Genomic DNA, 21,332 nt, shown 5'->3' with positions numbered 1-21,332 from the left:
TTGAGGCTGAAGGCAGCAGGAAAGCCTGCAGCCCCCAGGTGTGTGGGGCTACGCAAGCGGTTCCCAAAGAGCTTTAGAACAAGGCATAGTTTTCCCTGCTGGCTCTTTGGGCGTGGGACCAAACTCGAGATATATGGCCATTTTTGGGCCTGGCGCGGCGCCAAGTGGGAAAGGGTGGTTTTGAGGCTGAAGGCAGCAGGAAAGCCTGCAGCCCCCAGGTGTGTGGGGCTACGCAAGCGGTTCCCAAAGAGATTTAGAACAAGGCATAGTTTTCCCTGCTGGCTCTTTGGGCGTGGGACCAAACTCCAGATATATGGCCATTTTTGGGCTTGGCGCGATGCCAAGTGGGAAAGGGTGGTTTTGAGTCTGAAGGCAGCAGGAAAGCCTGCAGCCCCCAGGTGTGTGGGGCTACGCAAGCGTTTCCCAAAGAGCTTTAGAACAAGGCATACTTTTACCTTCCAGCTCTTTGGGCGTGGGACCAACCTCCAGACATATGGCCATTTTTGGGCCTGCTGCGGCGCCAAGTGCGAAAGGGTGGTTTTGAGGCTGAAGAGAGCAGGAAAGCCTGCAGCCCGCAGGTCTGTGGGGCCACGCAAGTGGTTCCCAAAGAGCTTTAGAACAAGGCATAGTTTTCCCTGCTGGCTCTTTGGGAAAGGGACCAGTCTCCAGAGATATGGCCATTTTTGGGCCTGGCGTGACGCCAAGTGGGAAAGGGTGGTTTTGAGGCTGAAGGCAGCAGGAAAGCCTGCAGCCCCCAGGTGTGTGGGGCTACGCAAGCGGTTCCCAAAGAGCTTTAGAACAAGGCATAGTTTTCCCTGCTGGCTCTTTGGGCGTGGGACCAACCTCCAGACATATGGCCATTTTTGTGCCTGGCGTGACGCGATGTGGAAAAGGGTGGTTTTGAGGCTGAAAGCGCGAGAAAAGCCTGCAGCCCCCAGTTTGTGTGGGGCTACGCAAGCGGTTCCCAAAGAGCTTTAGAACAAGGCATAGTTTTCCCTGCTGGCTCTTTGGGCGTGGGACCAGTCTGCAGACATATGGCCATTTTTGGGCCTGGCGCGGCGCCAAGTGGGAAAGGGTTGTTTTGAGGCTGAAGAGAGCAGGAAAGCCTGCAGCACCCAGGTTTGTGGGGCTACGCAAACGGTTCCCAAAGAGCTTTAGAACAAGGCATAGTTTTCCCTGCTGGCTCTTTGGGCGTGGGACCAGTCTCCAGATATATGGCCATTTTTGGGCCTGCTGCGGCGCCAAGTGCGAAAGGGTGGTTTTGAGGCTGAAGAGAGCAGGAAAGCCTGCAGCCCCCAGGTGTGTGGGGCTACGCAAGCGGTTCCCAAAGAGCTTTAGAACAAGGCATAGTTTTCCCTGCTGGCTCTTTGGGCGTGGGACCAAACTCCAGATATATGGCCATTTTTGGGCTTGGCGCGATGCCAAGTGGGAAAGGGTGGTTTTGAGGCTGAAGGCAGCAGGAAAGCCTGCAGCCCCCAGGTGTGTGGGGCTACGCAAGCGTTTCCCAAAGAGCTTTAGAGCAAGGCATACTTTTACCTTCCAGCTCTTTGGGCGTGGGACCAACCTCCAGACATATGGCCATTTTTGTGCCTGGCGCAGCGCCAAGTGGGAAAGTGTGGTTTTGAGGCTGAAGGCAGCAGGAAAGCCTGCAGCCCGCAGGTCTGTGGGGCCACGCAAGTGGTTCCCAAAGAGCTTTAGAACAAGGCATAGTTTTCCCTGCTGGCTCTTTGGGAAAGGGACCAGTCTCCAGAGATATGGCCATTTTTGGGCCTGGCGCGGGGCCAAGTGGGAAAGGGTGGTTTTGAGGCTGAAGGCAGCAGGAAAGCCTGCAGCCCCCAGGTGTGTGGGGCTACGCAAGCGGTTCCCAAAGAGCTTTAGAACAAGGCATAGTTTTCCCTGCTGGCTCTTTGGGCGTGGGACCAACCTCCAGACATATGGCCATTTTTGTGCCTGGCGTGACGCGATGTGGAAAAGGGTGGTTTTGAGGCTGAAGGCAGCAGGAAAGCGTGCAGCCTACAGGTGTGTGGGGCTACGCAAGCGGTTCCCAAAGAGCTTTAGAACAAGGCATAGTTTTCCCTGCTGGCTCTTTGGGCGTGGGACCAGTCTCCAGACATATGGCCATTTTTGGGCCTGGCGCGGCGCCAAGTGGGAAAGGGTGGTTTTGAGTCTGAAGGCAGCAGGAAAGCCTGCAGCCCCCAGGTGTGTGGGGCTACGCAAGCGGTTCCCAAAGAGCTTTAGAACAAGGCATAGTTTTCCCTGCTGGCTCTTTGGGCGTGGGACCAAACTCCAGATATATGGCCATTTTTGGGCCTGCTGCGGCGCCAAGTGCGAAAGGGTGGTTTTGAGGCTGAAGGCAGCAGGAAAGCCTGCAGCCCCCAGGTGTGTGGGGCTACGCAAGCGGTTCCCAAAGAGCTTTAGAACAAGGCATAGTTTTCCCTGCTGGCTCTTTGGGCGTGGGACCAGTCTCCAGAGATATGGCCATTTTTGGGCCTCGCGCGGGGCCAAGTGGGAAAGGGTGGTTTTGAGGCTGAAGGCAGCAGGAAAGCCTGCAGCCCCCAGGTGTGTGGGGCTACGCAAGCGTTTCCCAAAGAGCTTTAGAGCAAGGCATACTTTTACCTTCTAGCTCTTTGGGCGTGGGACCAGTCTCCAGACATATGGCCATTTTTGTGCCTGGCGCAGCGCCAAGTGGGAAAGGGTGGTTTTGAGGCTGAAAGCGCGAGAAAAGCCTGCAGCCCCCAGTTTGTGTGGGGCTACGCAAGCGGTTCCCAAAGAGCTTTAGAACAAGGCATAGTTTTCCCTGCTGGCTCTTTGGGCGTGGGACCAACCTCCAGACATATGGCCATTTTGTGTCTGGCGTGACGCCATGTGGAAAAGGGTGCATCTGAGGTTGAAGCCAGAAGGAAAGCCTGCAGCCCCCAGTTTGTGTGGGGCTACGCAAGCGGTTCCCAAAGAGCTTTAGAACAAGGCATAGTTTTCCTGCTGGCTCTTTGGGAAAGGGACTAGTCTCCAGAGATATGGCCATTTTTCGGCCTGGCGCGGGGCCAAGTGGGAAAGGGTGGTTTTGAGTCTGAAGGCAGCAGGAAAGCCTGCAGCCCCCAGGTCTGTGGGGCTACGCAAGCGTTTCCCGAAGAGCTTTAGAACAAGGCATACTTTTCCCTTCTAGCTCTTTGGGCGTGGGACCAGTCTCCAGACATATGGCCATTTTTGTGCCTGGCGCAGCGCCAAGTGGGAAAGGGTGGTTTTGAGGCTGAAAGCGCGAGAAAAGCCTGGAGCCCCCAGTTTGTGTGGGGCTACGCAAGCGGTTCCCAAAGAGCTTTAGAACAAGGCATAGTTTTCCCTGCTGGCTCTTTGGGCGTGGGACCAGTCTGCAGACATATGGCCATTTTTGGGCCTGGCGCGGCGCCAAGTGGGAAAGGGTGCTTTTGAGGCTGAAGGCAGCAGGAAAGCCTGCAGCGCCCAGGTGTGTGGGGCTACGCAAGCCGTTCCCAAAGAGCTTTAGAACAAGGCATAGTTTTCCCTGCTGGCTCTTTGGGCGTGGGACCAACCTCCAGACATATGGCCATTTTGTGTCTGGCGTGACGCCATGTGGAAAAGGCTGCATCTGAGGTTGAAGGCAGAAGGAAAGCCTGCAGCCCCCAGTTTGTGTGGGGCTACGCAAGCGGTTCCCAAAGAGCTTTAGAACAAGGCATACTTTTACCTTCCAGCTCTTTGGGCGTGGGACCAGTCTCCAGATATATGGCCATTTTTGTGCCTGGCGTGACGCCAAGTGGGAAAGGGTGGTTTTGAGGCTGAAGGCAGCAGGAAAGCCTGCAGCCCGCAGGTCTGTGGGGCCACGCAAGTGGTTCCCAAAGAGCTTTAGAACAAGGCATAGTTTTCCCTGCTGGCTCTTTGGGAAAGGGACCAGTCTCCAGAAATATGGCCATTTTTGTGCCTGGCGCTGCACCAAGTGGGAAAGGGTGGTTTTGAGTCTGAAGGCAGCAGGAAAGCCTGCAGCCCCCAGGTGTGTTGTCTACGCAAGCGGTTCCCAAAGAGCTTTAGAACAAGGCATAGTTTTCCCTGCTGGCTCTTTGGGCGTGGGACCAGTCTCCTGACATATGGCCATTTTTGTGCCTGGCGTGACGCCAAGTGGGAAAGGGTGGTTTTGAGGCTGAAGGCAGCAGGAAAGCCTGCAGCCCCCAGGTGTGTGGGGCTACGCAAGCGGTTCCCAAAGAGCTTTAGAACAAGGCATAGTTTTCCCTGCTGGCTCTTTGGGCGTGGGACCAAACTCCAGACATATGGCCATTTTTGTGCCTGGCGTGGCGCCATTTGGGAAAGGGTGGTTTTGAGGCTGAAGGCAGCAGGAAAGCCTGCAGCCCCCAGGTGTGTGGGACTACGCAAGCGGTTCCCAAAGAGCTTTAGAACAAGGCATAGTTTTCCCTGCTGGCTCTTTGGGCGTGGGATCAGTCTCCAGATATATGGCCATTTTTGGGCCTGGCGCAGCGCCAAGTGGGAAAGGGTGGTTTTGAGGCTGAAGGCAGCAGGAAAGCCTGCAGCCCCCAGGTCTGTGCGGCTACGCAAGCGGTTCCCAAAGAGCTTTAGAAGAAGGCATAGTTTTCCCTGCTGGCTCTTTGGGCGTGGGACCAGTCTCCAGACATATGGCCATTTTTGGGCCTGGCTTGGCGCCAAGTGGGAAAGGGTGGTTTTGAGGCTGAAGGCAGCAGGAAAGCCTGCAGCCCCCAGGTGTGTGGGGCTACGCAAGCGGTTCCCAAAGAGCTTTAGAACAAGGCATAGTTTTCCCTGCTGGCTCTTTGGGCGGTCGACCAATCTTCAGATATATGGACATTTTTGGGCCTGGCTTGGCGCCAAGTGGGAAAGGGTGGTTTTGAGTCTGAAGGCAGCAGTAAAGCCTGCAGCCCCCAGGTCTGTGGGGCCACGCAAGCGGTTCCCAAAGAGCTTTAGAACAAGGCATAGTTTTCCCTGCTGGCTCTTTGGGCGTGGGACCAGTCTCCAGACATATGGCCATTTTTGGGCCTGCGTGACGCCATGTGGAAAAGGGTGGTTTTGAGGCTGAAGGCAGCAGGAAAGCCTGCAGCCCCCATGTCTGTGGGGCTACGCAAGCGGTTCCCAAAGAGCTTTAGAACAAGGCATAGTTTTCCCTGCTGGCTCTTTGGGCGTGGGACCAACCTCCAGACATATGGCCATTTTTGTGCCTGGCGTGACGCCATGTGGGAAAGGTGGTTTTGAGGCTGAAGGCAGCAGGAAAGCCTGCAGCCCGCAGGTCTGTGGGGCCACGCAAGCGGTTCCCAAAGAGCTTTAGAACAAGGCATAGTTTTCCCTGCTGGCTCTTTGGGAAAGGGACCAGTCTCCAGAAATATGGCCATTTTTGTGCCTGGCAGGATGCCAAGTGGGAAAGGGTGCTTTTGAGGCTGAAGGCAGCAGGAAAGCCTGCAGCCCCCAGGTGTGTGGGGCTACGCAAGCGGTTCCCAAAGAGCTTTAGAACAAGGCATAGTTTTCCCTGCTGGCTCTTTGGGCGTGGGACCAGTCTCCAGACATATGGCCATTTTTGGGCCTGGCGCAGCGCCAAGTGGGAAAGGGTGGTTTTGAGGCTGAAGGCAGCAGGAAAGCCTGCAGCCCCCAGGTGTGTGGGGCTACGCAAGCGGTTCCCAAAGAGCTTTAGAACAAGGCATAGTTTTCCCTGCTGGCTCTTTGGGCGTGGGATCAAACTCCAGATATATGGCCATTTTTGTGCCTGGCGTGACGCCAAGAGGGAAAGGGTGGTTTTGAGGCTGAAGGCAGCAGGAAAGCCTGCAGCCCCCAGTTTGTGTGGGGCTACGCAAGCGGTTCCCAAAGAGCTTTAGAACAAGGCATAGTTTTCCCTGCTGGCTCTTTGGGCGTGGGATCAAACTCCAGATATATGGCCATTTTTGGGCCTGGCGCGATGCCAAGTGGGAAAGGGTGGTTTTGAGTCTGAAGGCAGCAGGAAAGCCTGCAGCCCCCAGGTGTGTGGGGCTACGCAAGCGGTTCCCAAAGAGCTTTAGAACAAGGCATAGTTTTCCCTGCTGGCTCTTTGGGCGTGGGACCAGTCTCCAGACATATGGCCATTTTTGTGCCTGGCTGACGCCATGTGGAAAAGGGTTGTTTTGAGGCTGAAGGCAGCAGGAAAGCCTGCAGCCCCCAGGTGTGTGGGGCTACGCAAGCGGTGCCCCAAGAGCTTTAGAACAAGGCATAGTTTTCCCTGCTGGCTCTTTGGGCGTGGGACCAACCTCCAGACATATGGCCATTTTTGTGCCTGGCGTGACGCCATGTGGAAAAGGGTGGTTTTGAGGCTGAAGGCAGCAGGAAAGCCTGCAGCCCCCAGGTGTGTGGGGCTACACAAGCGGTTCCCAAAGAGCTTTAGAACAAGGCATAGTTTTCCCTGCTGGCTCTTTGGGCGTGGGACCAACCTCCAGACATATGGCCATTTTTGGGCCTGGCGTGATGCCATGTGGGAAAGGGTGGTTTTGAGTCTGAAGGCAGCAGGAAAGCCTGCAGCCCCCAGGTGTGTGGGGCTACGCAAGCGGTTCCCAAAGAGCTTTAGAACAAGGCATAGTTTTCCCTGCTGGCTCTTTGGGCGTGGGACCAGTCTCCAGACATATGGCCATTTTTGGGCCTGGCGCGGCGCCAAGTGGGAAAGGGTGCTTTTGAGGCTGAAGAGAGCAGGAAAGCCTGCAGCCCCCAGGTGTGTGGGGCTACGCAAACGGTTCCCAAAGAGCTTTAGAGCAAGGCATAGTTTTCCCTGCTGGCTCTTTGGGCGTGGGACCAACCTCCAGACATATGGCCATTTTTGTGCCTGACGTGACGCCAAGTGGGAAAGGGTGGTTTTGAGGCTGAAGGCAGCAGGAAAGCCTGCAGCCCGCAGGTCTGTGGGGCCACGCAAGCGGTTCCCAAAGAGCTTTAGAACAAGGCATAGTTTTCCCTGCTGGCTCTTTGGGAAAGGGACCAGTCTCCAGACATATGGCCATTTTTGTGCCTGGCGTGACGCCATGTGGAAAAGGGTGGTTTTGAGGCTGAAGGCAGCAGGAAAGCCTGCAGCCCCCAGGTGTGTGGGGCTACGCAAGCGGTTCCCAAAGAGCTTTAGAACAAGGCATAGTTTTCCCTGCTGGCTCTTTGGGCGTGGGACCAGTCTCCAGACATATGGCCATTTTTGTGCCTGGCGTGACGCCATGTGGAAAAGGGTTGTTTTGAGGCTGAAGGCAGTAGGAAAGCCTGCAGCCCCCAGGTGTGTGGGGCTACGCAAGCGGTTCCCAAAGAGCTTTAGAACAAGGCATAGTTTTCCCTGCTGGCTCTTTGGGCGTGGGACCAACCTCCAGACATATGGCCATTTTTGTGCCTGGCGTGATGCCATGTGGGAAAGGGTGGTTTTGAGGCTGAAGGCAGCAGGAAAGCCTGCAGCCCCCAGGTCTGTGGGGCCACGCAAGCGGTTCCCAAAGAGCTTTAGAACAAGGCATAGTTTTCCCTGCTGGCTCTTTGGGCGTGGGACCAATCTCCAGACATATGGCCATTTTTGGGCCTGGCGCGGCGCCAATTGCGAAAGGTTTCTTTTGAGGCTGAAGAGAGCAGGAAAGCCTGCAGCCCCCAGTTTGTGTGGGGCTACGCAAGCGGTTCCCAAAGAGCTTTAGAACAAGGCATAGTTTTCCCTGCTGGCTCTTTGGGCGTGGGACCAACCTCCAGACATATGGCCATTTTTGTGCCTGGCGTGACGCCATGTGGAAAAGGGTGGTTTTGAGTCTGAAGGCAGCAGGAAAGCCTGCAGCCCCCAGGTGTGTGGGGCTACGCAAGCGGTTCCCAAAGAGCTTTAGAACAAGGCATAGTTTTCCCTGCTGGCTCTTTGGGCGTGGGACCAACCTCCAGACATATGGCCATTTTTGTGCCTGGCGTGACGCCATGTGGAAAAGGGTTGTTTTGAGGCTGAAGGCAGTAGGAAAGCCTGCAGCCCCCAGGTGTGTGGGGCTACGCAAGCGGTTCCCAAAGAGCTTTAGAACAAGGCATAGTTTTCCCTGCTGGCTCTTTGGGCGTGGGACCAACCTCCAGACATATGGCCATTTTTGTGCCTGGCGTGATGCCATGTGGGAAAGGGTGGTTTTGAGGCTGAAGGCAGCAGGAAAGCCTGCAGCCCCCAGGTCTGTGGGGCCACGCAAGCGGTTCCCAAAGAGCTTTAGAACAAGGCATAGTTTTCCCTGCTGGCTCTTTGGGCGTGGGACCAATCTCCAGACATATGGCCATTTTTGGGCCTGGCGCGGCGCCAATTGCGAAAGGTTTCTTTTGAGGCTGAAGAGAGCAGGAAAGCCTGCAGCCCCCAGTTTGTGTGGGGCTACGCAAGCGGTTCCCAAAGAGCTTTAGAACAAGGCATAGTTTTCCCTGCTGGCTCTTTGGGCGTGGGACCAACCTCCAGACATATGGCCATTTTTGTGTCTGGCGTGACGCCATGTCGAAAAGGGTGTTTTTGAGTCTGAAGGCAGCAGGAAAGCCTGCAGCCCGCAGGTCTGTTGGGCCACGCAAGCGGTTCCCAAAGAGCTTTAGAACAAGGCATAGTTTTCCCTGCTGGCTCTTTGGGCGTGGGACCAGTCTCCAGAAATATGGCCATTTTTGTGCCTGGCGCGATGCCAAGTGGGAAAGGGTGGTTTTGAGGCTGAAAGCGCGAGAAAAGCCTGCAGCCCCCAGTTTGTGTGGGGCTACGCAAGCGGTTCCCAAAGAGCTTTAGAACAAGGCATAGTTTTCCCTGCTGGCTCTTTGGGCGTGGGACCAGTCTCCAGACATATGGCCATTTTTGTGCCTGGCTGACGCCATGTGGAAAAGGGTTGTTTTGAGGCTGAAGGCAGCAGGAAAGCCTGCAGCCCCCAGGTGTGTGGGGCTACGCAAGCGGTGCCCCAAGAGCTTTAGAACAAGGCATAGTTTTCCCTGCTGGCTCTTTGGGCGTGGGACCAACCTCCAGACATATGGCCATTTTTGTGCCTGGCGTGACGCCATGTGGAAAAGGGTGGTTTTGAGGCTGAAGGCAGCAGGAAAGCCTGCAGCCCCCAGGTGTGTGGGGCTACGCAAGCGGTTCCCAAAGAGCTTTAGAACAAGGCATAGTTTTCCCTGCTGGCTCTTTGGGCGTGGGACCAACCTCCAGACATATGGCCATTTCTGTGCCTGGCGTGACGCCATGTGGAAAAGGGTGTTTTTGAGGCTGAAGGCAGCAGGAAAGCCTGCAGCCCCCAGGTCTGTGGGGCCACGCAAGCGGTTCCCAAAGAGCTTTAGAACAAGGCATAGTTTTCCCTGCTGGCTCTTTGGGCGTGGGACCAATCTCCAGACATATGGCCATTTTTGGGCCTGGCGCGGCGCCAATTGCGAAAGGTTTTTTTTGAGGCTGAAGAGAGCAGGAAAGCCTGCAGCCCCCAGTTTGTGTGGGGCTAGGCAAGCGGTTCCCAAAGAGCTTTAGAACAAGGCATAGTTTTCCCTGCTGGCTCTTTGGGCGTGGGACCAACCTCCAGACATATGGCCATTTTTGTGCCTGGCGTGACGCCATGTGGAAAAGGGTGGTTTTGAGTCTGAAGGCAGCAGGAAAGCCTGCAGCCCCCAGGTGTGTGGGGCTACGCAAGCGGTTCCCAAAGAGCTTTAGAACAAGGCATAGTTTTCCCTGCTGGCTCTTTGGGCGTGGGACCAGTCTCCAGACATATGGCCATTTTTGTGCCTGGCGTGACGCCATGTGGAAAAGGGTTGTTTTGAGGCTGAAGGCAGTAGGAAAGCCTGCAGCCCCCAGGTGTGTGGGGCTACGCAAGCGGTTCCCAAAGAGCTTTAGAACAAGGCATAGTTTTCCCTGCTGGCTCTTTGGGCGTGGGACCAACCTCCAGACATATGGCCATTTTTGTGCCTGGCGTGATGCCATGTGGGAAAGGGTGGTTTTGAGGCTGAAGGCAGCAGGAAAGCCTGCAGCCCCCAGGTCTGTGGGGCCACGCAAGCGGTTCCCAAAGAGCTTTAGAACAAGGCATAGTTTTCCCTGCTGGCTCTTTGGGCGTGGGACCAATCTCCAGACATATGGCCATTTTTGTGCCTGGCGCGATGCCAAGTGGGAAAGGGTGGTTTTGAGGCTGAAAGCGCGAGAAAAGCCTGCAGCCCCCAGTTTGTGTGGGGCTACGCAACAGGTTCCCAAAGAGCTTTAGAACAAGGCATAGTTTTCCCTGCTGGCTCTTTGGGCGTGGGATCAAACTCCAGATATATGGCCATTTTTGGGCCTGGCGCGATGCCAAGTGGGAAAGGGTGGTTTTGAGTCTGAAGGCAGCAGGAAAGCCTGCAGCCCCCAGGTGTGTGGGGCTACGCAAGCGGTTCCCAAAGAGCTTTAGAACAAGGCATAGTTTTCCGTGCTGGCTCTTTGGGCGTGGGACCAGTCTCCAGACATATGGCCATTTTTGTGCCTGGCTGACGCCATGTGGAAAAGGGTTGTTTTGAGGCTGAAGGCAGCAGGAAAGCCTGCAGCCCCCAGGTGTGTGGGGCTACGCAAGCGGTGCCCCAAGAGCTTTAGAACAAGGCATAGTTTTCCCTGCTGGCTCTTTGGGCGTGGGACCAACCTCCAGACATATGGCCATTTTTGTGCCTGGCGTGACGCCATGTGGAAAAGGGTGGTTTTGAGGCTGAAGGCAGCAGGAAAGCCTGCAGCCCCCAGGTGTGTGGGGCTACGCAAGCGGTTCCCAAAGAGCTTTAGAACAAGGCATAGTTTTCCCTGCTGGCTCTTTGGGCGTGGGACCAACCTCCAGACATATGGCCATTTCTGTGCCTGGCGTGACGCCATGTGGAAAAGGGTTGTTTTGAGGCTGAAGGCAGTAGGAAAGCCTGCAGCCCCCAGGTGTGTGGGGCTACGCAAGCGGTTCCCAAAGAGCTTTAGAACAAGGCATAGTTTTCCCTGCTGGCTCTTTGGGCGTGGGACCAACCTCCAGACATATGGCCATTTTTGTGCCTGGCGTGACGCCATGTGGGAAAGGGTTTTTTTGAGGCTGAAGGCAGCAGGAAAGCCTGCAGCCCGCAGGTCTGTGGGGCCACGCAAGCGGTTCCCAAAGAGCTTTAGAACAAGGCATAGTTTTCCCTGCTGGCTCTTTGGGCGTGGGACCAATCTCCAGACATATGGCCATTTTTGGGCCTGGCGCGGCGCCAATTGCGAAAGGTTTCTTTTGAGGCTGAAGAGAGCAGGAAAGCCTGCAGCCCCCAGTTTGTGTGGGGCTAGGCAAGCGGTTCCCAAAGAGCTTTAGAACAAGGCATAGTTTTCCCTGCTGGCTCTTTGGGCGTGGGACCAACCTCCAGACATATGGCCATTTTTGTGCCTGGCGTGACGCCATGTGGAAAAGGGTGGTTTTGAGTCTGAAGGCAGCAGGAAAGCCTGCAGCCCCCAGGTGTGTGGGGCTACGCAAGCGGTTCCCAAAGAGCTTTAGAACAAGGCATAGTTTTCCCTGCTGGCTCTTTGGGCGTGGGACCAACCTCCAGACATATGGCCATTTTTGTGCCTGCCGTGATGCCATGTGGGAAAGGGTGGTTTTGAGGCTGAAGGCAGCAGGAAAGCCTGCAGCCCCCAGGTCTGTGGGGCCACGCAAGCAGTTCCCAAAGAGCTTTAGAACAAGGCATAGTTTTCCCTGCTGGCTCTTTGGGCGTGGGACCAATCTCCAGACATATGGCCATTTTTGGGCCTGGCGCGGCGCCAATTGCGAAAGGTTTCTTTTGAGGCTGAAGAGAGCAGGAAAGCCTGCAGCCCCCAGTTTGTGTGGGGCTATGCAAGCGGTTCCCAAAGAGCTTTAGAACAAGGCATTGTTTTCCCTGCTGGCTCTTTGGGCGTGGGACCAATCTCCAGACATATGGCCATTTTTGGGCCTGGCGCGGCGCCAATTGCGAAAGGTTTCTTTTGAGGCTGAAGAGAGCAGGAAAGCCTGCAGCCCCCAGTTTGTGTGGGGCTAGGCAAGCGGTTCCCAAAGAGCTTTAGAACAAGGCATAGTTTTCCCTGCTGGCTCTTTGGGCGTGGGACCAACCTCCAGACATATGGCCATTTTTGTGCCTGGCGTGACGCCATGTGGAAAAGGGTGGTTTTGAGTCTGAAGGCAGCAGGAAAGCCTGCAGCCCCCAGGTGTGTGGGGCTACGCAAGCGGTTCCCAAAGAGCTTTAGAACAAGGCATAGTTTTCCCTGCTGGCTCTTTGGGCGTGGGACCAGTCTCCAGACATATGGCCATTTTTGTGCCTGGCGTGACGCCATGTGGAAAAGGGTTGTTTTGAGGCTGAAGGCAGCAGGAAAGCCTGCAGCCCCCAGGTGTGTGGGGCTACGCAAGCGGTTCCCAAAGAGCTTTAGAACAAGGCATAGTTTTCCCTGCTGGCTCTTTGGGCGTGGGACCAACCTCCAGACATATGGCCATTTTTGTGCCTGCCGTGATGCCATGTGGGAAAGGGTGGTTTTGAGGCTGAAGGCAGCAGGAAAGCCTGCAGCCCCCAGGTCTGTGGGGCCACGCAAGCGGTTCCCAAAGAGCTTTAGAACAAGGCATAGTTTTCCCTGCTGGCTCTTTGGGCGTGGGACCAATCTCCAGACATATGGCCATTTTTGGGCCTGGCGCGGCGCCAATTGCGAAAGGTTTCTTTTGAGGCTGAAGAGAGCAGGAAAGCCTGCAGCCCCCAGTTTGTGTGGGGCTATGCAAGCGGTTCCCAAAGAGCTTTAGAACAAGGCATAGTTTTCCCTGCTGGCTCTTTGGGCGTGGGACCAACCTCCAGACATATGGCCATTTTTGTGTCTGGCGTGACGCCATGTCGAAAAGGGTGTTTTTGAGTCTGAAGGCAGCAGGAAAGCCTGCAGCCCGCAGGTCTGTTGGGCCACGCAAGCGGTTCCCAAAGAGCTTTAGAACAAGGCATAGTTTTCCCTGCTGGCTCTTTGGGCGTGGGACCAGTCTCCAGAAATATGGCCATTTTTGTGCCTGGCGCGATGCCAAGTGGGAAAGGGTGGTTTTGAGGCTGAAAGCGCGAGAAAAGCCTGCAGCCCCCAGTTTGTGTGGGGCTACGCAACAGGTTCCCAAAGAGCTTTAGAACAAGGCATAGTTTTCCCTGCTGGCTCTTTGGGCGTGGGATCAAACTCCAGATATATGGCCATTTTTGGGCCTGGCGCGATGCCAAGTGGGAAAGGGTGGTTTTGAGTCTGAAGGCAGCAGGAAAGCCTGCAGCCCCCAGGTGTGTGGGGCTACGCAAGCCATTCCCAAAGAGCTTTAGAACAAGGCATAGTTTTCCCTGCTGGCTCTTTGGGCGTGGGACCAGTCTCCAGACATATGGCCATTTTTGTGCCTGGCGTGACGCCATGTGGAAAAGGGTGGTTTTGAGGCTGAAGGCAGCAGGAAAGCCTGCAGCCCCCAGGTGTGTGGGGCTACGCAAGCGGTTCCCAAAGAGCTTTAGAACAAGGCATAGTTTTCCCTGCTGGCTCTTTGGGCGTGGGACCAGCCTCCAGACATATGGCCATTTCTGTGCCTGGCGTGACGCCATGTGGAAAAGGGTTGTTTTGAGGCTGAAGGCAGTAGGAAAGCCTGCAGCCCCCAGGTGTGTGGGGCTACGCAAGCGGTTCCCAAAGAGCTTTAGAACAAGGCATAGTTTTCCCTGCTGGCTCTTTGGGCGTGGGACCAACCTCCAGACATATGGCCATTTTTGTGCCTGGCGTGACGCCATGTGGGAAAGGGTGTTTTTGAGGCTGAAGGCAGCAGGAAAGCCTGCAGCCCCCAGGTCTGTGGGGCCACGCAAGCGGTTCCCAAAGAGCTTTAGAACAAGGCATAGTTTTCCCTGCTGGCTCTTTGGGCGTGGGACCAATCTCCAGACATATGGCCATTTTTGGGCCTGGCGCGGCGCCAATTGCGAAAGGTTTCTTTTGAGGCTGAAGAGAGCAGGAAAGACTGCAGCCCCCAGTTTGTGTGGGGCTACGCAAGCGGTTCCCAAAGAGCTTTAGAACAAGGCATAGTTTTCCCTGCTGGCTCTTTGGGCGTGGGACCAACCTCCAGACATATGGCCATTTTTGTGTCTGGCGTGACGCCATGTCGAAAAGGGTGGTTTTGAGTCTGAAGGCAGCAGGAAAGCCTGCAGCCCGCAGGTCTGTTGGGCCACGCAAGCGGTTCCCAAAGAGCTTTAGAACAAGGCATAGTTTTCCCTGCTGGCTCTTTGGGCGTGGGACCAGTCTCCAGAAATATGGCCATTTTTGTGCCTGGCGCGATGCCAAGTGGGAAAGGGTGGTTTTGAGGCTGAAAGCGCGAGAAAAGCCTGCAGCCCCCAGTTTGTGTGGGGCTACGCAACAGGAACCCAAAGAGCTTTAGAACAAGGCATAGTTTTCCCTGCTGGCTCTTTGGGCGTGGGATCAAACTCCAGATATATGGCCATTTTTGGGCCTGGCGCGATGCCAAGTGGGAAAGGGTGGTTTTGAGTCTGAAGGCAGCAGGAAAGCCTGCAGCCCCCAGGTGTGTGGGGCTACGCAAGCGTTTCCCAAAGAGCTTTAGAACAAGGCATAGTTTTCCGTGCTGGCTCTTTGGGCGTGGGACCAGTCTCCAGACATATGGCCATTTTTGTGCCTGGCTGACGCCATGTGGAAAAGGGTTGTTTGAGGCTGAAGGCAGCAGGAAAGCCTGCAGCCCCCAGGTGTGTGGGGCTACGCAAGCGGTGCCCCAAGAGCTTTAGAACAAGGCATAGTTTTCCCTGCTGGCTCTTTGGGCGTGGGACCAACCTCCAGACATATGGCCATTTTTGTGCCTGGCGTGACGCCATGTGGAAAAGGGTGGTTTTGAGGCTGAAGGCAGCAGGGAAGCCTGCAGCCCCCAGGTGTGTGGGGCTACGCAAGCGGTTCCCAAAGAGCTTTAGAACAAGGCATAGTTTTCCCTGCTGGCTCTTTGGGCGTGGGGCCAGTCTCCAGACATATGGCCATTTTTGGGCCTGGCGTGACGCCATGTGGGAAAGGGTGGTTTTTAGGCTGAAGGCAGCAGGAAAGCCTGCAGCCCGCAGGTCTGTGGGGCCACGCAAGCGGTTCCCAAAGAGCTTTAGAACAAGGCATAGTTTTCCCTGCTGGCTCTTTGGGCGTGGGACCAGTCTCCAGACATATGGCCATTTTTGTGCCTGGCGTGACGCCATGTGGAAAAGGGTTGTTTTGAGGCTGAAGGCAGCAGGAAAGCCTGCAGCCCCCAGGTGTGTTGAACTACGCAAGCGGTTCCCAAAGAGCTTTAGAACAAGGCATAGTTTTCCCTGCTGGCTCTTTGGGCGTGGGACCAACCTCCAGACATATGGCCATTTTTGTGCCTGGCGTGACGTCATGTGGGAAAGGGGGGTTTTGAGGCTGAAGGCAGCAGGAAAGCCTGCAGCCCCCAGGTCTGTGGGGCCACGCAAGCGGTTCCCAAAGAGCTTTAGAACAAGGCATAGTTTTCCCTGCTGGCTCTTTGGGCGTGGGACCAATCTCCAGACATATGGCCATTTTTGGGCCTGGCGCGGCGCCAATTGCGAAAGGTTTCTTTTGAGGCTGAAGAGAGCAGGAAAGCCTGCAGCCCCCAGGTCTGTGGGGCTACGCAAGCGGTTCCCAAAGAGCTTTAGAACAAGGCATAGTTTTCCCTGCTGGCTCTTTGGGCGTGGGACCAACCTCCAGACATATGGCCATTTTTGTGTCTGGCGTGACGCCATGTCGAAAAGGGTGGTTTTGAGTCTGAAGGCAGCAGGAAAGCCTGCAGCCCCCAGGTGTGTGGGGCTACGCAAGCGGTTCCCAAAGAGCTTTAGAACAAGGCATAGTTTTCCGTGCTGGCTCTTTGGGCGTGGGACCAGTCTCCAGACATATGGCCATTTTTGTGCCTGGCGTGACGCCCTGTGGAAAAGGGTGCTTCTGAGGTTGAAGGCAGCAGGAAAGCCGGCAGACCGCAGGTCTGTGGGGCCACGCAAGCGGTTCCCAAAGAGCTTTAGAACAAGGCATAGTTTTCCCTGCTGGCTCTTTGGGCGTGGGACCAGTCTCCAAATATATGGCCATTTTTGGGCCTGGCGCGGGGCCAAGTGGGAAAGGGTGGTTTTGAGGCTGAAGGCAGCAGGAAAGCCTGCAGCCCCCAGGTGTGTGGGGCTACGCAAGCCATTCCCAAAGAGCTTTAGAACAAGGCATAGTTTTCCCTGCTGGCTCTTTGGCGTGGGACCAGTCTCCAGAAATATGGCCATTTTTGGGCCTGGCGCAGCGCCAAGTGGGAAAGGGTGGTTTTGAGGCTGAAGGCAGCAGGAAAGCCTGCAGCCCGCAGGTCTGTGGGGCTACGCAAGCGGTTCCCAAAGAGCTTTAGAACAAGGCATAGTTTTCCCTGCTGGCTCTTTGGGCGTGGGACCAAACTCCAGACATATGGCCATTTTTGTGCCTGGCTGACGCCATGTGGAAAAGGGTTGTTTTGAGGCTGAAGGCAGCAGGAAAGCCTGCAGCCCCCAGGTGTGAGGGGCTACGCAAGCGGTTCCCAAAGAGCTTTAGAACAAGGCATAGTTTTCCCTGCTGGCTCTTTGGGCGTGGGACCAGTCTCCAGACATATGGCCAATTTTGGGCCTGGCGCGGGGCCAAGTGGGAAAGGGTGGTTTTGAGGCTGAAGGCAGCAGGAAAGCCTGCAGCCCCCAGGTGTGTGGGGCTACGCAAGCCGTTCCCAAAGAGCTTTAAAACAAGGCATAGTTTTCCCTGCTGGCTCTTTGGGCGTGGGACCAGTCTCCAGACATATGGCCATTTTTGGGCCTGGGGTGACGCCTCCTGGCACTTTCCCTGTAGGAGATACCGCAAGACGTTTCTGTATATTGGGCACAGCGCTCTGCAGGGTGTTAGCAGAGACTTTCCCGGGACACTGAAACCCTATGTCAAAGACACTGAGAAGAAGCCCCAATGTTCCCTCCAGGCACTTTCAGTGTGGGTGCCTTCTCCACGTGGTTCCTGGTTTCACTGCAGCTCTGAAGAGAATGTTAGCAAAGAGGTAATCGGGACAGTGCAAACAGTACTCAAAGACAGGGAGAGCAAGCTCTCTCTTGGCACTTTGGATGTGGGACATACAGCGAGATGTTTGCTGCTTTTACATTTGGCTGTTGGGAGATTTACAGCACAAAGATATCTAGTTGATTTGAAGCAGTTCCGAGAAAGTCTAAACATAATCCTCACTTTTCCCTCCTGGCACTTTCCCTGTAGGAGATACCGCAAGACGTTTCTGTATATTGGGCACAGCGCTCTGCAGGGTGTTAGCAGAGAGTTTCCCGGGACAGTGAAACCCTATGTCAGAGACACTGAGAAGAAGCCCCAATGTTCCCTCCAGGCACTTTCAGTGTGGGTGCCTTCTCCACGTGGTTCCTGGTTTCACTGCAGCTCTGAAGAGAATGTTAGCAAAGAGGTAATTGGGACAGTGCAAACAGTACTCAAAGACAGGGAGAGCAAGCTCTACATTACTCTCTTGGCACTTTGGATGTGGGACATACAGCGAGATGTTTGCTGCTTTTACATTTGGCTGTTGGGAGATTTACAGCACAAAGATATCTAGTTGATTTGAAGCAGTTCCGAGAAAGTCTAAACATAATCCTCACTTTTCCCTCCTGGCACTTTCCCTGTAGGGGATACCGCAAGACGTTTCTGTATATTGGGCACAGCGCTCTGCAGGGTGTTAGCAGAGAGTTTCCCAGAACAGTGAAACCCTATGTCAGAGACACTGAGAAGAAGCCCCAATGTTCCCTCCAGGCACTTTCAGTGTGGGTGCCTTCTCCACGTGGTTCCTGGTTTCACTGCAGCTCTGAAGAGAATGTTAGCAAAGAGGTAATCGGGACAGTACAAACAGTACTCAAAGACAGGGAGAGCAAGCTCTCTCTTGGCACTTTGGATGTGGGACATACAGCGAGATGTTTGCTGCTTTTACATTTGGCTGTTGGGAGATTTACAGCACAAAGATATCTAGTTGATTTGAAGCAGTTCCGAGAAAGTCTAAGCATAATCCTCACTTTTCCCTCCTGGCACTTTCCCTGTAGGGGATACCGCAAGACGTTTCTGTATATTGTGCACAGCGCTCTGCAGGGTGTTAGCAGAGAGTTTCCCGGGACAGTGAAACCCTATGTCAGAGACACTGAGAAGAAGCCCCAATGTTCCCTCCAGGCACTTTCAGTGTGGGTGCCTTCTCCACGTGGTTCCTGGTTTCACTGCAGCTCTGAAGAGAATGTTAGCAAAGAGGTAATCGGGACAGTGCAAACAGTACTCAAAGACAGGGAGAGCAAGCTCTCTCTTGGCACTTTGGATGTGGGACATACAGCGAGATGTTTGCTGCTTTTACATTTGGCTGTTGGGAGATTTACAGCACAAAGATATCTAGTTGATTTGAAGCAGTTCCGAGAAAGTCTAAACATAATCCTCACTTTTCCCTCCTGGCACTTTCCCTGTAGGAGATACCGCAAGACGTTTCTGTATATTGGGCACAGCGCTCTGCAGGGTGTTAGCAGAGAGTTTCCCGGGACAGTGAAACCCTATGTCAGAGACACTGAGAAGAAGCCCCAATGTTCCCTCCAGGCACTTTCAGTGTGGGTGCCTTCTCCACGTGGTTCCTGGTTTCACTGCAGCTCTGAAGAGAATGTTAGCAAAGAGGTAATCGGGACAGTGCAAACAGTACTCAAAGACAGGGAGAGCAAGCTCTACATTACTCTCTTGGCACTTTGGATGTGGGACATACAGCGAGATGTTTGCTGCTTTTACATTTGGCTGTTGGGAGATTTACAGCACAAAGATATCTAGTTGATTTGAAGCAGTTCCGAGAAAGTCTAAACATAATCCTCACTTTTCCCTCCTGGCACTTTCCCTGTAGGGGATACCGCAAGACGTTTCTGTATATTGGGCACAGCGCTCTGCAGGGTGTTAGCAGAGAGTTTCCCGGGACAGTGAAACCCTATATCGGAGACACTGAGAAGAAGCCCCAATGTTCCTTCCAGGCACTTTCAGTGTGGGTGCCTTCTCCACGTGGTTCCTGGTTTCACTGCAGCTCTGAAGAGAATGTTAGCAAAGAGGTAATCGGGACAGTGCAAACAGTACTCAAAGACAGGGAGAGCAAGCTCTCTCTTGGCACTTTGGATGTGGGACATACAGCGAGATGTTTGCTGCTTTTACATTTGGCTGTTGGGAGATTTACAGCACAAAGATATCTAGTTGATTTGAAGCAGTTCCGAGAAAGTCTAAACATAATCCTCACTTTTCCCTCCTGGCACTTTCCCTGTAGGGGATACCGCAAGACGTTTCTGTACATTGGGCACAGCGCTCTGCAGGGTGTTAGCAGAGAGTTTCCCGGGACAGTGAAACCCTATATCGGAGACACTGAGAAGAAGCCCCAATGTTCACTCCAGGCACTTTCAGTGTGGGTGCGTTCTCCACGTGGTTCCTGGTTTCACTGCAGCTCTGAAGAGAATGTTAGCAAAGAGGTAATCGGGACAGTGCAAACAGTACTCAAAGACAGGGAGAGCAAGCTCTCTCTTGGCACTTTGGATGTGGGACATACAGCGAGATGTTTGCTGCTTTTACATTTGGCTGTTGGGAGATTTACAGCACAAAGATATCTAGTTGATTTGAAGCAGTTCCGAGAAAGTCTAAGCATAATCCTCACTTTTCCCTCCTGGCACTTTCCCTGTAGGGGATACCGCAAGACGTTTCTGTATATTGGGCACAGCGCTCTGCAGGGTGTTAGCAGAGAGTTTCCCGGGACAGTGAAACCCTATGTCGGAGACACTGAGAAGAAGCCCCAATGTTCCCTCCAGGCACTTTCAGTGTGGGTGCCTTCTCCACGTGGTTCCTGGTTTCACTGCAGCTCTGAAGAGAATGTTAGAAAAGAGGTAATCGGGACAGTGCAAACAGTACTCAAAGACAGGGAGAGCAAGCTCTCTCTTGGCACTTTGGATGTGGGACATACAGCGAGATGTTTGCTGCTTTTACATTTGGCTGTTGGGAGATTTACAGCACAAAGATATCTAGTTGATTTGAAGCAGTTCCGAGAAAGTCTAAACATAATCCTCACTTTTCCCTCCTGGCACTTTCCCTGTAGGAGATACCGCAAGACGTTTCTGTATATTGGGCACAGCGCTCTGCAGGGTGTTAGCAGAGAGTTTCCCGGGACAGTGAAACCCTATGTCAGAGACACTGAGAAGAAGCCCCAATGTTCCCTCCAGGCACTTTCAGTGTGGGTGCCTTCTCCACGTGGTTCCTGGTTTCACTGCAGCTCTGAAGAGAATGTTAGCAAAGAGGTAATCGGGACAGTGCAAACAGTACTCAAAGACAGGGAGAGCAAGCTCTACATTACTCTCTTGGCACTTTGGATGTGGGACATACAGCGAGATGTTTGCTGCTTTTACATTTGGCTGTTGGGAGATTTACAGCACAAAGATATCTAGTTGATTTGAAGCAGTTCCGAGAAAGTCTAAACATAATCCTCACTTTTCCCTCCTGGCACTTTCCCTGTAGGGGATACCGCAAGACGTTTCTGTATATTGGGCACAGCGCTCTGCAGGGTGTTAGCAGAGAGTTTCCCGGGACAGTGAAACCCTATGTCAGAGACACTGAGAAGAAGCCCCAATGTTCCTTCCAGGCACTTTCAGTGTGGGTGCCTTCTCCACGTGGTTCCTGGTTTCACTGCAGCTCTGAAGAGAATGTTAGCAAAGAGGTAATCGGGACAGTGCAAACAGTACTCAAAGACAGGGAGAGCAAGCTCTCTCTTGGCACTTTGGATGTGGGACATACAGCGAGATGTTTGCTGCTTTTACATTTGGCTGTTGGGAGATTTACAGCACAAAGATATCTAGTTGATTTGAAGCAGTTCCGAGAAAGTCTAAACATAATCCTCACTTTTCCCTCCTGGCACTTTCCCTGTAGGAGATACCGCAAGACGTTTCTGTATATTGGGCACAGCGCTCTGCAGGGTGTTAGCAGAGACTTTCCCGGGACAGTGAAACCCGACATCAGAGACACTGAGAAGAAGCCCCAATGTTCCCTCCAGGCACTTTCAGTGTGGGTGCCTTCTCCACGTGGTTCCTGGTTTCACTGCAGCTCTGAAGAGAATGTTAGCAAAGAGGTAATTGGGACAGTGCAAACAGTACTCAAAGACAGGGAGAGCAAGCTCTACATTACTCTCTTGGCACTTTGGATGTGGGACATACAGCGAGATGTTTGCTGCTTTTACATTTGGCTGTTGGGAGATTTACAGCACAAAGATATCTAGTTGATTTGAAGCAGTTCTGAGAAAGTCTAAACATAATCCTCACTTTTCCCTCCTGGCACTTTCCCTGTAGGAGATACCGCAAGACGTTTCTGTACATTGGGCACAGCGCTCTGCAGGGTGTTAGCAGAGAGTTTC

This window comes from Chroicocephalus ridibundus, chromosome 2 (assembly GCF_963924245.1).
Source record: "Chroicocephalus ridibundus chromosome 2, bChrRid1.1, whole genome shotgun sequence".
NCBI lineage: Eukaryota > Metazoa > Chordata > Aves > Charadriiformes > Laridae > Chroicocephalus > Chroicocephalus ridibundus.
The sequence above is the reverse complement of the archived record's forward strand: the minus strand, read 5'-3'. Positions refer to the sequence as shown.